At 28.6% G+C, this 17286-nt stretch overlaps 1 protein-coding gene across 5 annotated transcripts in view; it reads right to left on the bottom strand.

Moving 5' to 3' along the window:
• The window catches only part of LOC141524273 (uncharacterized), a 94423-nt gene that overhangs the window by 55911 nt on the left and 21226 nt on the right, over nt 1-17286 (bottom strand). For all 5 annotated transcript variants that reach the window (XM_074238042.1, XM_074238043.1, XM_074238045.1 and 2 more), the window contains one exon: nt 11045-11127. The gene's annotated coding sequence lies outside the window, so the exon portion shown is untranslated. The remainder of the gene's footprint in view (nt 1-11044; nt 11128-17286) is intronic.

The following is a 17286-nucleotide window of genomic DNA, read 5'->3' as shown; positions in this document are numbered from 1 at the left end:
AAATTTTTTCTACTAGAATATTAAAAAAAATTTTAATTAAAAAATTTTTGTTAGCATATATAATTAATATTAAAACAAAATATATAATTGAGCTTGATAAAATTAACGAAAAAGTTTTCCCATTTAATTAGTCATGAGATTTATAAATTAAAATTGATAATGAATATTTAAATGTGGAAAAAAGTTCAACGGATGAACAAAAATATTGTACGTGTAATTAAAATGAAGTTATTTTAAAATAAATGACAATGCGAATGAAATTTTCTGCTACAAATTGTTTTTAAAATTTTCATTCGCTATTCTGGATGCAGAAGCGTGAGTACAAATGTATATAATAAGCGGGCTCTAGACGTGATGTAAAGGTATCCAGAGCTACCCAGACATGATATAGTGTGAATATGTGTAATAGCGAACAATACCCAAACGTACTTACTCACTACACCGGTGTTATTAATATTAAATACAGATGCTAAAATTTGAGAGGGAAGATATTAAAATAATTTAAAATTTTTACTGGCTCAATATTTTCCGCGTTTGTTAATTTTTCAGCAATATTCAATAAATTAGTATTAGTTGAATAACTTCAATATATATATATATATATATATATATATATATATATATATATATATATATTTTTTCCGGGAACAGACTGCGGCAGAGGATAATTTTTTTATGCATCGATTATACACAAGAGTGACTATACATCACCGGCGATAGGGACGGCTACGAGCAACCGTGCGATGAATGAAATAGATGTGACAGTGACAGTAGACTCGACAATGTGACGTAGATATTGTTATTCAGCCAACAATTAACATCTTGATTTATTTTTAAAACTCTCAATATCCAGAGACGACACAGTACTGTCTGGCGCCAATTACTCGCGGAAACATACGGTGGCGCTTTGTTTTGTCTATGTCACAAATCAACGATCAAAAAATTACCATGGGAAAAATAAATATTCAAATGTCAACATATTAATTTATATGTGGTTTATGCGAAAGCTGAGCCTAAAAAAAAGTTGACAAAAAATTATCGAAATGGTTATTTAAAAATTATACGGACATTTTATGATATATGTTCAAAAAATTACTGTCGAATATTATATTCATAAAAAAAAAGACCGTGGAAAAATTTTTTAATTTAATTAATAAAATTTTTAAGACTTTTTTCGATTTGGTCAACACCGTTAGCCGTTTAATAAAACTATACATATGTAGAATTCTATCTTGGCACACTTGGGCGAAAAGTTCAAGAGATAGAACGCGTATAGTGGCAGTTAAAAAGAATTGCTTCTCGTTATCAAACATGCAGGTACCCTCTTACATTCATGTTTAGTTCTCTGGTGCCCTATTGGGACTGGAGAACGTTGATAAGGATACGGCTATTCAAAAAAACATTTATGTACACTGTATATGAAAGAAAGTACCATTAAAGAACTTTAAATTGTTAGGCTAGGCAAAAACTTTTCCAAACTATTGTTTGTTTCTTGCATCATATATTAACAAGTTTGTTTCCTTGTGAGCTTTCGAAATCAAGAATTAGCTAATAAAACTCGACTTGAACAATAATATTCAATTTACTTGGCGTATCACTGCAATGCAAGTAGGATTATAATAATAAAAAATTAAAAATTAAAAAAAAAAATGGTTTATTTTAAAAAGACAAAAAATAAGGATGAATGGTATAAGGTATGATTGAAATTTAAATAGATTGCGCAGGAACAAAGGATTCCACGCACGCATTCATAAACTTTTTTTCCTTTTTTATCATACACCTTATTCACGGTCTGTGAAAGCTCATAGGGATCAAGAAGTGCGATAAGAAAGGAGCTCATGAGCAAGTTCTAGACCTGAAAAGGGTACTCGACAGCAACCGGAGATAGCCGAGTTACGGGAGAATTAAAGTCAGTAGTTAACTTGAATAGCTTACACTGAGTAGCTTATTTATTATACTCTGATTGATATTTAACGCCAGTTAAACTTTAAATATTCAATAGACTCGGCAATTTCTATGTTAACTCCCTTATCAGCGAGTCATTAAATTGCTAAACATCTAAATATTGACTTATTACTCACCAATATCTACAGTATCCCTAATTATATAAATTCAGTCCATGTTGTATAATTGTTCCAATAACCAAACACAATGAAATCTGGCATACCATTACTAAATTCTTCTGGATTTATTATATTTATATTGGACTACAATTGTTAGTTCATATAATAATGGCCAAATAATCCAATAGAAACATCTCGTTATACATTTGTATAGATTGTAAAGCATATTGTATGATAGGATAATGTTTCATTTTTTTGGTGAGTCAAAATCAAATTTATAAGTTTGTAGAATTTGAATTACCATTTGTAATGTTTCGCGACATTATATAGGCAAGTTCACGTCAGTTATTACTGAAAGGTTTTTAATTCTTTTACATTAGAGTTATTATCATTCAAATCAATAATAATTATCCTTTATCAGCATGAAACTGTGAGTAATTTGGTTAATATTAAATAGAGAATGTTGATTAAACATTTTTTGGTATTTTTAACATAAAAAAAGCCATTTTTAAATTGAAGAAATGGTATTTTAGAAAATTGAACGGTTTTTAAAATTTTGGCTGGAAAAATCTTGCGGAAACTAAATAAAAATTATTCAAAGTACTTCAAGTTTTAAAATGGGGTTTACTTTGTAAACGAGAATATTGCCCATGAGATCCAAAGTTTGTTTTATGAACAGCTTTGTATTAAACGAAGTTTATCTGAAGTGTAAATTGTTAAGAACAAAAGTAACTTTATTCACTTATTAAATAAAATTTGTTATTTAATTAAAGTACTTAATCTAAATAATTTTTTAATCAAACAGAAAAATTTTTGAACTAAGTAAAAAGTTCAAAATAATCTAATTGAATTTATCCTTGATACTTTCTTAATACAAAATATGAAATGATATATCTGGTCTAATGATAGTAACATTGTCGTTTTTTACAGCAGATATGAATTTATATAGCTATGCATTAAATTTAATAGATACTTGAATATTATTGAAATGCATAACAAAGAAAACTATGACTATCACTTGGGAAGTTCTGTTAACATAGTACCGCGTTTACGATCGTTTATTTGCATGAATAGAAGTTTTGATGCAGAACACACAATTGGTATTTGGCAAAAGACACCCAAATTACGGTATCGTTTGGTCTAATGATACAACAGCGACGGCATATCTGGAATATCAATTGACTCAAGGGGATACGGATTACCAGAAAAGTTGAAATTATGTGCATATAGTTTGCAGAGAGTGATAAAGTACGATGCGTGTAACGTGTCGAAATACTACAAACGTACAAGATATATACTCCAGTGCATCGTTATAGTAGACGGTGAACGGTGAAAAGCTGTATGTACAAAGTATCTATTTATTCTATTTATTCATCGCTTGAAAGCTTTTTGGTCTCCAGAGTGATATTCTCAGTAATCGTATTGCCACTTGTAAAAACGAGATGAGATCTCTTAAGTTGAGTTTGCGTCAACTGTATAACCTCAGGAGGCGAACCACTGAGAATACAACAACAGAAAACTCACACTTTTACAACAAAGACTTTACGTATTCTATTGGCACTACTGGGATAATGGCAGGAGCTATTCGAATAGATTCAACTTGATGTCTCGGTTCAACTTTTAACTTTTCTAACATCGCTAGGCGCTTTTTCATTTTTATTTTCTAGTTTAACATTGATTTTTATCACCACCACCACCACGCTAAAGCTACTAGATGATACATAGCGCTGGTTAAAGACGTTATTTAATCTATTTTAGATTCCATGCCTTGGAAAATCCGTCCACGGTATCTAACTTTTTCTCCTTAGGAGAATATTTAGTAATCTCGTTATTTATAATAGATTATTCCACACTGCAGAGCTTTGATTTATTTACAATATCCGGCACTCTCTGGTACTTGCATCTGCAATTGATTTATTCTTTATAGAATATTGAATATTCACCAAGAATCACAAACTTTGGTGACAAAATCAATCTAGTTAGTTAGAATCTATTTTAAAAATTTCTAAATTTTAGATATAAATTTTTCCATGAATAATTTGCAAAGTAGATAACATTTTCTTCAAAATTTGATCGTAAATTGAAGCTAAATACAAAATAAAAATGATTCAACATGATAAATCTTCAATATGATTTTGAAATGTTAATGACAGAACAATTTCAACAGGATGAAAAAATAAACGAAATATTTGAAGCAGATTAAAAAAGTAAAATCGAGTTGTTTTTTTTTTTTTTTTTTTTTTTTTGTGCACACGTATTTGTGTGTTGAGACAATCGATAAAACGAAAAGCAAAAGGAAGAAACGGTTGGGAAAAAGAACGATCAAGATGAATCAAGGTGAAAGAGCCGAGAAGAAGAAAAAGAATACGAAGAGATCAATGCTTCGACGTTCGTTTAACTCTTCTTTTATCTTTTTTCTTGCTCACCACAGACTCGTTTCTCTTTACCCATTTACGAATTGACCTTCCCTCACCCTTCGAGTTTATATCCTTCTCTAAGACTACTGGCATCGCTGTATGTGCCTTCATCATTTTATTTTCTCAACTCTTTTTTCTTAGGTACAATCGAACTCGTCGTTCTCATCCTTACCTTCCATTCCTTCTCATCATTTTATTTACTCTTTCTTTTTTGTCCATAAAAATCATACTTATCGATACTATTTTACCTTTTTCTATTTCCACTATCCAATTTTTCATTCCTTTTTTTTTTTTTTTTTTTTTTTTCCATTTTTTCCATTCTCTTCTTCAAGAAGCAGTTTCGTTTTCTTGATTATGCAAAAATTCCATTTCACCTACTAAAAACCTCGTTCATCAAATAAGTGTCGTCGTAATTCTTATCGTTTTTATATTCAGTTTCTTTTTATTATACGTTAAATAATATATTGTTTCAAGACATTACATTGCACGCCTCGATGCTGAGAGCATGTTGTGCGTGCTATCGATAAATGAAAAACCATCACACTTTAAATCATTTTTGAAATGAATACATAATATGATATATTGAATTATAATCAAAATTTTTTTTAAAATCGATAATCATTTTAAAAAATAAGTTAAAATTTTTGTAAACGCATCAACCGAGAAGATTTGAAATTTAAGCTTTAACTTATAACATACACACTCACACTGGATCTAAACAACCCGAGGCAAAGTTTTTAATCCAGGAAAATGGTAAAGCTCTACTAGCATCAACGCTACTAATATGCATTACTTTAATGAAATTTTTGTGCAAATTATGAAATTATAAAATTGTCTAGAATTAAATTTTTTAAAGAAATTTTTACACAGAAAAAAAAATTTGTCTAAAGGACAGACTTGCGGAGAGAAATATTACCTTAGTAAGGTAATCCTATTAATGATTTACAAACTTGAACTTTTCCTGAAAAGTTAACGACACGCTAAATACAATGCCTAAAAAATATGAAGCGGTTTTGTATTAAATATGATAGTTTACCTCGGAATAAAGGATTTCCCTCCATAAAAGGGAGTCCCGAGGAATATATCCCGAGGAATACAATTTCCCTAAGGATCATTATTCGAAATAAGTAACCCATTCTTCCTTAGACAGGGGTGAGAGAAAGACATGGGGTTTCACGAGCGCACATTTCCATGTAACGGAGCTAATTAGCGAGTTGCTCTATGCCCCCGCCTCTTCTCGACACTCTCTTCTGCATTTTATTGCTTGCAGACATAAAAGTGACATTACTATACTGCCGACAGAGACACGTTCTCTCTGAAGAAATAGTCTAGCGCTCGAATATATACACCTAGAATAAATTAGAGTATATATCTATAGTACATAGATACAAATCGCGTAGCACATTGAAGAGTCGCTCGCAAAAAAAAACAATTATTTATCTATACCAACTGAATTGTTACAAATCATTAGTCGCTTGGTTTGTTACGAGAGAAAAAGTCAATTTTTTTTTTTTTTTTAATTTATTTATAATCAATCATTCCTTTGTGTCCTCTCGTTTGTAAAATACTCCTCCTATGTTTTTGGAGTTAGGTACTCCAAAGTTAAACAAGATTCTCAGAAAAGGACCACATTCGATGCGATCCTGGTTGGCACTTGCACATCAGATCGGCCCCTTCTTTCTTTCTCGCCCACCCGCTTCTGTCCTTTGCCCTAACTTCTCCTCTCGCTTTATCTCCTTTTAAAACAAAAAGGAAAATAATATATTCAAGTAAAATAAGCGTTTGCACAGTACTCGTCCCAAGCGGAAGGAAATAGAAAGGTGCCCAGCAACGCTCAGCTAACGATACCATTATTTTTCAACAATGAGATTTCCGGGCAAAGCACAAATGCCGTAAAAATAGTTATCGTTTTTTTTTTTTTAAACTGTTAGTCCTTTTTATAAAAAATAAAGATAAAAAGAGCTTCTTTAAGTTCTTTACTTTTTTATTATCCTATATTCTCTCTATACTACCCGCGCTCTACTCACATTAGCATTTTCCATGACCCTACGCTATTTACACATTGCCTTTGAGTTTTTTTGTTGATCATGAAAAAATAAAAAGTGTGTCGTACAATATTTTATTTTTTGGCATTTTATTTTTAACAGTAAATTTCTTCAATAAAAAAAATTTTTTTTATCATAAAAATAAAATAAAGACGCTTTATTTGATATAATGCTACAATTTGTATCGGATTTAAATATGATTCAATTTTTATAGGACTTTTCTATCCACCTGACTTGTATCAATAAGCGCTACACTAGCGGACGGCACTTATGATAAAGACTAGTTTTATTTTATACCAATACTTTATTTCACTGGATTCAATTTCGTAAATCGGTTAAATATTAATATATTTATATTCTGGATATAAAAAAAAAAAAAAAAAAAAAAAAAAATCCTTATCTCGTAACTCGTTTGTCGGAAAATCTTTTTTCTGATCTACGATTATGGCTGAGCAGTTTTTATCACAAGTACACGGTTATCTCGAGCTAAAAATTTTTTACCTCGTAAAGAGGAACAGATTAAGACAAAAAATAAACACTGAAAAGGTAAATCTGTAAGGAGCAAAAAAAAAAAGGGTCGTATTTTCATTATTATTTTGTTTATGTAATTAAGAGAATAGAAAATTTTTTTTTAATTCAGTATAATTAGTTATGACTTTTGTTAAATTGCACTGTACTTTCTTAACTATTGACTTTTTTAAAAATGCATTTTTGATATTTTTATCATATATATAATATATAGAAATATATAAAATATATGAAAAATTGATGTGGGTACTCAAATGAAAGCTCTCGACGAGTGTAACATCGGGATGAGCTTGTATCTCTAAAAAAAGTCAAAAGTTCACCAGATACAAAGTCATTTATGTGATAAATTATCGGAGTTCTTTATTAAATAGATTCCAATTTCGCGCTAAATAAAATTTGATTATTCATCAAGTCCTTGATAATTGAGAGATAATTATCGCAAATATAATTTATTATAGTTTTAATGTGACCTCAGTACAATAAAAATGATTTAAATGAATTAAATATGTAAATTATTCGGATTGTAATTGATATAGAATCCATTATATAAATGCACGTATATGAAATTCATTTGACGTAACAGAGTAACTATATTGATATAATTTTCTTGTTCGATAGTGTATTTATTTTAATAATTTCATTATCAAAAATCTACGGACGCTGAATACTGGAATTACGATGTATATCTGTTGCATTCAGTTTTATTAATTAATTAAGTGAATACTCTGATAAATTAATTAGACTATTCTAATAAATTTTACGCGACAATTTTTTTTTAAATTAATTAATACAATTATCAACTCAACAATAATAGGTAATAATCGATTCACACAATTAGTGTTAATTTTTAATTGAATTTTTTTTTTCTAAATTAAAATTCAATTTAAAAAAAAAATTCTAGTGTATGTTTTCGACGATGTTAACACAATATTGATAAAGAATCTTTGAGCTTTCGGAACGTAGTCTTTTATAAAAATATGTAGCGTGTAGCCTGAAGCGTATCCAGGAAGATATATAGCCAGACATAAGAGTTTGTCTATTTTATAAGTCAAACTTTATAAAGTTTAGAGTTAGTTTAAAAAGTTATTGTAAGTAATAATTGCATTACCATTTCAAAGGAATTTATTATTAAATCGAATTAAATAGATTATAGTAATTTATTTAATATGAAGGTTGTGATAAATAACTTAATGAATGAAAAAGATAAAATAAAATAAAATAAAATAAAATAAAATAAAATAAAAGGTCTGCTCTTAAATCAGTCGATTAAGTATTCTCGAGTTAATTTGACTCGACAACTAATGGTTGCTTATCAACGTTCGTGTCATTCTCCACAAGCAATGGCACGTTTATGCACACATGTAGACTTACACGTTATGTTGATTTGTTTCGTGTGCGCAATTTCGTTAACCAAGCATGTCGGTCAGAGAGTTCAGATTATTATACTGTCATGAAACGCACGACTATTAGCGTGTCTCAATTGTACGTGCCTTTAATGTATATAGTTTCACGTTTCCTCTAATATATCCTCGTGAAAATATCTTAACCAACAATTTAAAATCACTGCCAGGTATTTCAAAAATTTATTTGTTATGATTTATGATCAAGCCACAATCGATCGATTAATTACTTTTTTTTTAGCTCGGGATAAAATATAAATAGAAGAGGCAGACGCTCTTGCACATTACGTTTTTAGCATTAACAATTCAATGACTCAATCATTACATATTAATGGTTCCGGAATTCATTATTATTCTTGAACATGAATTAATTATTTATCGGTGATTAAAAGTCTGGATTTTTTTTTTTTTTTTTTTAATTGTGGAATGCTTTTCAGGTGTGAAAACGAGGTCAACAATCGCGTGCAAAAAATAAAAGAGAAGAGATGGAGGAAAATCGCTGAAAGTTGAATTACCGAAGAGGTATTAGAGATGATATATATATATATATATATATATACCTTGGCGCTATTAAAATTTTACTGGTCGGTTTTATAGAAATTTTACTGCTGTATTTGTCCTTATGATGCAATATTTTTAAATTGTGTCATAATATTATAACATGAAACATTATGCGTTGTAGTAATATTCTTCTCATGAAAAAATTTATGTCAAAAATAAATTAATAATATATTAAATTGTATATTCAATAGCTAAATTTAAGTCAATTTTTTTATTTTTATTACCAAAAATCTTAATTTGAATTTTTGACAAAAATTACTATTTAATTAGCAAAAAAAAATTTTTTAATTATCTATTTTGTTTCGAGAAGACGATTGGCTGGCTTGTTTAGTCTAATAAAAATATTGTTTTAAATTGAAACAATTGCAATTGACAAGTTGATGCATTATTTTTATCACCAAAATTTGTGCAAGTATATACATCGAATTGATTACAATAATGGCCACGTCATAAACCGGTTAGTAACTGGCGTATTACCAAGGCTAATTAATAACCCACGCGATGAAACTTGGTGTGGCGGCATTTTGTCAATACGCCCTACAGTTTATTGCCACTTGACGCCTTGAATTTTGATCAAGTTAAGCCAATTAATTGATTGGTTTAATTTGATGAACTACGTCGAGTAAAACGAAAAAAAAAATAATATCACTGCAAAATCGATTTACAAAATGCAAATGAATCTTCAAGAGCATTCCACTATTTTTTATTTTTAAAACTTTCACCGAATTTTTTGCAATTAACGAGATAGTAACGCTGTGATGATAAAAATAAAAAATGACTGCTATAAAAAGTACCGGATGCTTTTTGAATAATTACATTAAACCGCATGCATCAAAAATATCTTGAATATAATTATCTTGGTGAAAAAAATTTAATTTTAAAAAACGTAAATCTATGATAATTATTTAAGTGCACAAAAACTATAAGGGAAAAATTATTTACGACTACTGATGACATTTTGATAACTCCATTTAAATTGCTAAAACCGAATTTTTAAATTCAAATATTTATGTTATGACCAGGTGTATTTTTTTCTATTTTCATCCGATTGCATTTTTCCAATGTAAACCATTCTTTATATAGATATATATGTACATATATACCCACTTAATAATTTTTTATCCAAATACTCGAGTTTAACTAGTTTTCACATTCATATCGTATCATACACGTTTTTATGTAGTTAAAAAAAGTATATTACTCATCAGATAAAAAAATTCTCCAGATATTTTTTTTTTTATTGACAATAATTGAGTGTTGGCAACTATAAATTGATAAAAGATGAATAGTTTTATAAAAAAAATTTTTTCAAGAATTTTATATTCAAAATAAATTTTTTAGAAAAATTTCAACAAAAAAAAAAATTAAATTTTTAAATAAATAATTTTTTATTCTTCACTCAGTTTAAAAAAAAAAAAAAAATTTTTTTTTAATTAATTCTCCGAATAAAAAAAAATTTCTTGATAAAAATTGTTAGAGCGTTAATAAACTAATTATAAAAATGTATCTTTTACACTTTAATGTAGCATTAACATTTAAAACGTTTATTGATTAAATCGACTGTTACTTTTGTTCGTAGGAAGAAAAATTACACGGTTTAGTGGATTAATAGTAGGTGATACAACCTTAAATTAACGTAAATAATCACGTGACCAGCTGCGCGAGGGATTTAGCCGTAGGTAGCGAAGTAAAGCATCGGATAAAATAGTTAGCAAGGTGCTTGATATACACTTTTAGTGTGTTGTCTTATTATAGTGCTATCCACTATATATAATAAGTAAAGAGTGTTGCTCGAGGTCTGTATAAAGATCTGTTGCTTATATTACACACACGGTTCAGAGTATAGTTCAGCTTATGCTTACCACATGTTACTAGCTCCATTCGTTTATGTGTATAAACACAATAAACAATATGTTTATTCCATTTTCGATTCAATGAGACGGATGTATACATAAAAATTTATGTTCAAGCGAATTTCGATGTGTACTATATCATACACACGTAATTGTACGGTGAAATAACAGACTTACCGTTAAGTATAACGCAGACTATGTGTTCACCGGATGTCGTAGAAAACTGTCGAACTTCGGATACCTGGACAGCCCACTATTTCCTGAAAAATATAACAGATATGTTTTTTTAGTTAAAGTCACTTTCTAAAAATATATTGTGAGTATTTTATATTCATATATGGATTATATAATTTTACCCTAGCAACTAAAAAAGTCAACCATGCATTAAAAAAAAATAAACTCGATTTTTAAGCTCTAAAATTTTTTTTTTTATAATAATTTAGATAATTAAAAGATTAAGAGTTTAAAAATTACTTAATCTATAAAAATTGTAAATAAAAATATTAAAAATTTATTTGTAATTTTTAAATCCTTTCTCCGAAATTGCTGTAAAATTTTATCCGATAAATAAAATAGAAAAAATAATATTTTACCCTTTTAAAATAAAATTTATAGCCCGAATCTAGATTTTTTTTCTACCCAAAGCCTATCTTTTTTAATTACCGATTGAAAGAACCTCAGACACCTCTACCTTGTTCACCCGATTCGATTATTACTCGACTATATATTAAAGCTGTTACCTCAGTAGATTTTTTTTCTCGACTGAAATTGAGCTATATATCCAAGTCTATACTATAGCCTATCGTCATAAAAGTTTTAAAGATATATAAATATATACATATATATATATATATATATATATATATATATATATATATATATATATATATATATATATATATATATATATATATATATATATATATATATATTTCTATTAGTTTATATGTTTACACGAACATAAAATTATGTTAGTTTGAGCATAGATAGGTGTAGGTATGGGCAAAGAAATATATTATATATTATGTATGTGATGCACCGAGAAATGAAACATAAATGTTCATAGAAGAATATAAACCGTTTATAAAGCAAATAAATCTCAAAGTTATCATGGTAATGCAATTATAATAAAGCATTCTGTAGTTTTCCTTGACTTTTGCGGGAAACGAGAAGAGAGAAGAGAGATAAATGCACCAAAGCAGTTAAGAATAAGGTCAAAAGTTTTACTGGTACAAAAGGGTATATGCCGGACGCAGATGCTACATCGACGATAGTCTTGCGGCGAAGTATTACAAGGTACGCTTTACAGTTTGATACATGGCCGATAGTCCTTTGGTATTGACTAGAGCTCACGGTATCGTGGAGTAATGTCGACTTTTCACTACACAAACTTTTTACTTTTTCACCTTATCACTATGCTTTTTTTTTTTTTCCATTAGATACAACATCATCATGCTCATAGATTGCTACATATGTATTGTATAAATCAACTGAGAAATATTGCAGGGTTCTATTTCAATGATTTGGAATTTTGATAATAAGAGGAAAACTTTGTACGACAAACCAATTTGTGATTTAAATTAATCCAAAAGTTCTTCTTAATAAATTGAGAGTTTGGAATAAGTGAATTTGAATAATGGATTTTATTAAAATAGTTAGGGAACAATTAAATCATGCAAAATTTTGTCTGATGAAGAAAAATATGATTTTTGTCAAAAAAAAAAAATTTCTGGCATGTCACATGTAGCCATATTAAGCTAAAAAATTAATTTATTATTATTTTTGTTTTTTAATTAAATATAAAAAAATTAACGCTCTAGCAGTGAGATAATTTTGCGACCGTGCGCCACCTGTTGGATTTTTTTAATACTAACTTTTATAAAAAAATTATATTTGGGAACATATGACCATTTTAGACTGTGTATGGACATATTAGGCTTTATCAGAATAAAATCAAAGTCTATTATTTTTTAAATAATTGATAAAAATTTTTACCTCTCATTCCTGTCTAAGCTTTGAGTTTTTTGTTAAATCAATAAAAAGTAATAATAAAAAAAAAAAAAAAAAAAAAATAATTCAAAGACTTTAGAGTTAAATAATTGAACAATGAATATCAAGTAAAAAGTAATTTAATGTCTTATTTAATTATTAATGAGTAAAACTTCCTTATGATTGCGTGACTAAAATACATATAATGAAACGCTTTTAAAAGTTTGGGGTATTAAGCTTTCAAATAAATTTCCAAACAATCGGAAACTTTAGTGATGTGTACATAACTAAAGAAATAAAACAAAGCTGTGACCGACGTAAGAATAAAAATAAAAAAATCAGTGGTTAAAAATGAAAGCAAAGATAAATTTATTGTTTTTCGGCGATGGTTGTTTGATTTTCCATATCTCACCGCATATCTATTAGTATTCTTAGCGTGAGTCAGCATAAACAGAGAATAACTGAAAGAATTTAGTGAAATTCCGAGGTGCAATAGAAGCGGATGAAAAAGGTAGAAAAAAATGAAAGGAAGACCCACGAAGAAGGACTGGAGTCGGAAAATTATTGTCGGTTTAAAGGCAAAAAGGAAATGAGAGATATAAGAGAGAAGTAGAAAAAATAAAATAAATAAAGAGAAGCAAAAGACAAAGAGGAAGCACCGAAGAGTAAAGTTAGTGCCGCGGCGTGACTTTAGTCTCACATACCTGTACGAAAAGAAGCAACTTCGCAGACGATGAGAGAGAGTTAAAAAAGAAGAAAGCTAAGCCGTGAGGATTGGCGAGAGAGCCACAAAATAAAATTAAAAAATTTTAAATAAAAAAAAGATAACTAGAAGAAAAAGATGAGTACTTTTTAAGAGTAAGAAAGATAGTCCCAGCAAGAGAGCAAGAGGACAAGATTCGACCCCGCGGTGCCTTTCATAGAGCCACAAGATTATCAAGACGGATGAATCAGAGTCTCTCGAGAAAAAGTGCGAATAACAAGATCTACAGAATGAGAAAAAATATAAAATAAAACAAGAGGATTGTGAATAAATATAAAAGAAAAAAAAAAAAATAATGATAAATAAAAATAAAATATAACTTGTTTTCGTAACACAAAATAAAGGTTATTATTCCGTGTAATTAGTGCCTGTTATGGAGTTGAATCCATCGCATAAGAGAAAAGAAAATATGAAAGAGACTCCTCGTTTATTCCCACTTCTTTTTAGCATCAACGAGGCCTGCCACTGACAGGTGAATATCCACGAGGTAATGCTTTTGTTCAAACGTTAAAAATAAAACATACTTAAGTTTTAGAGTCTCTCAAACTATTAAATCGTTGCTAAACCTCCAAAGTCTGCCGTCTTGTATTTTTTTTTTTTTATTATTACCTAATCAACATATAATACGAATTTTAAAAAATAAAAAAAATTTTTCTTTTACGAACTTTCAAATATATAGATACGCGGTTTGTTAACAACAAATAAAAAAGGCTGTAAATGTCTACGCACGATAAAAAAAGTCATTACATAAAAATAACAACATTATAAATATTTTTGAACAAACAATATGCCGCGTCGTAATTCATTTTTGAGGATATAAACTCTTTTACGGTTGAATTTATGTCACTGTTAAAAAGATAATGTAATCATTGTGGAGGAAACATTTTTTACCCAGAATTGTAAATGTTTCATTAAGGATAACTTTTATAATTAAACTACATTTTTACGTTATTTTCAACGATGTTTGAACAAACTAAAAAAAACTTCGGCTGTCGGATAAAGTTTAAGAGCTTAAAGCTTCAGATTAGTGTAAGGATTATTAGTTTTAAACTTATGAGCTTATAAATTATCGTTGTGAAACACTAATTTTTGAGATTTTCCCACTAATAATATATTTTTTTATATAAATTAATTAGTACAATTATATAAAATTGAAAATTAACTTGATTCAAAAATTTTTTCTTTAATAAAAGACAACAAAGGTCTCCAAAATAATTTTTGGTTCAAGTTATTTTTTATTTAATTTTTATTTGATACTATCTTGTAAATTACATATTTATGTTTCATCAAAAATTGATTCCTAGAACACGATACCAAGAAATAATGTTTACAAATCAAAACAATGGCGTCTAATGCCTGTTAATAGTCAAGTAGATACCATCTTTGTATCTTAAGAACATCAATATTTTCTATTCAGACCTATTCATCATCTTCTACCATCTTTTCTTGCCGACTCAATAATGTGACTGTAAGAGCGGAATTTTTAAATATATTGTTATTATTATTATTATTATTATTATTATTATTATTATTATTATTACGAAAGATAGACCTTAAAAGTGGCCGCAATTCGTGCAACATATATGGCTGTTGTTAAATTTTTATCCATTGAGGCATCAAATGGCTGAATGGACGGAGTAACTTTGACGAAAATATCCGCACGATAACCATTTTATTTAACTAAAACAGTTACGAAATCTCATCCGCATGCGGTAAGTAATTTTTATAGGGTTCAATATAAAATTTAAGGGTTATTGTATCGACCATTTTGTTTTTTCATAAAAAAAAATCAATCAACGACAACTAAAGATTTTTTTTTTTTGGACAATAAAATTTGACCCAGTAAAAAGTAACGTTTTATGTCTTCAAATTTTAGCGATTTTTTTTTTTTTTTTTTTTCACGTATTAAAAAAAAAAGTCATGCTGTGAACTAAAAAATTATGCCTATAAAAGTTTTCCAAGACAGCACAATCGATCGAAACTACTAGCTTGACAGGTGGAAAGCTTTATTATTAATGCACCCAGTTTTCGCAACTTGTCTCATGTAGAAAGTTCAATATAGCTTGATCGACATATCCATCATTTCTTTTATGTTCCTGTCTTTGGGAGAAATGTTACATTCGAAGGAATAGAATAAAACTCTTTGTAACTATAAAACATTTATGAAAATCTATGCGTCGATCATATACATACACATATAAACTAAATTTTTTTTTTTAAATGAGAAAATTATTCATTTTGTCAAATCAGAGCACTTGGATCAAAAAATACACTTGTAAGGTTCTTCAGAGCTAAAATCAATCATTCCGGTAATAGTTATTTGTGCTACTGGTGTGCAAAGTGACTTTTTACCATACAGATTAGATAAAGAGCCGATAGGTTCCCTCTAATAAATTTTTTTTTCCAATACTTAATTTAACAGAAAAAAATTAATGTTTTAAAAATTAAAATATAGTCATTTCCGAGAAGCGAATTTCGAATGAAGGGATTATGGAGAATCGATAGCTGATTGCTATAAATTTATTATAATTTCCATAAATGTCGTGCAAATATGAGACTGGAAGTAAGAAAATTACGCAATGGAGAAAAATGTATGAAATATACACGAGAATCGATTTTTTCATGACATAATGACGATGACAATATGGAATGGCAGAAAACAACTATGTTCATACGTGATGTCACAGTACATAAGCTGTCTTCGTATTCTTTATTTTATGCATGTACTTTGAAAAGTTGCTGACGTTGAGGTCGATAGACCTATCATGTCAAAAATCCAAGAAACACTTGTCAATAATATAAAAGTTACCGCAATTCAGAGTAAAAGTGTCAATCATTTTTCTCTATAAACAATTGTTTTTAAAAATTTTACGGAGCTGATATTTTTATTATTATTAAAAAAGTTTATTGGATAAATTATAAAATTATTGAAAAATAAATCTAAAATGCAATAATATTGTGATGATAAAAATTAAGGCAAGATGTTGATTGGCTATAGTTATGAAATCATAAACTAATTTCTCGATTGCTTGCAGGGTTATATAATGTCTGGTGAAATAATTATAAAAGTTTAATTTCTCCTTGATGATTATAGCAATCGTCACCCGGGTCGAAGGATGAGACCAAAAGTCGTTCAAACTTTGTCCCACGCCGGGTTCATTTCCTGTCCACGGAGAATAATACCGCGGCTGGATGCTTCTCAATTCAAATAACACTATCAAACTCTCTACTCTAGCCTCTGGCCTCTAGAACTCATGCTCGCTCGGTCTAGTTGCTTTTCCCGCAATCATTAATAAAATTTTTTACAACTTCTGCTTTACTTATAAAGATTAACACTCGACCGTAAAATTATTAGATCACACGTTTTTGCTTCGAGAGACAAAAAATTGATAAATAATTTTTTTTCAGGAGCACTTATGGCGTTAAGCATCAACAAATTTGGATTTTTTTCTTTTAGAGTGAAAAATCATTTTAAAACTTTCACTATTTCCAGATTTAAGTTTTACAAATTTTTTTAAAACTTAAAACGTTTTAACATCTGTTGAACGAATGCTTGTGAAATACTAAGCTTTAACGAAACTTTTCTAATTTGTGAAATTTATCAACAGGAAGTTAGAAATTCTTGTTGTCTTTTAATAAAGACGTATAAAAATAAAACACCTTTGAG

This window comes from Cotesia typhae, unplaced genomic scaffold (genome assembly GCF_013202065.1).
Source record: "Cotesia typhae breed Kobodo isofemale line unplaced genomic scaffold, CoteBio_Ctyphae contig_22, whole genome shotgun sequence".
In the NCBI taxonomy this organism is placed as follows: Eukaryota; Metazoa; Arthropoda; class Insecta; order Hymenoptera; family Braconidae; genus Cotesia; species Cotesia typhae.
This window is presented reverse-complemented; position numbering and strand designations above follow the sequence as displayed.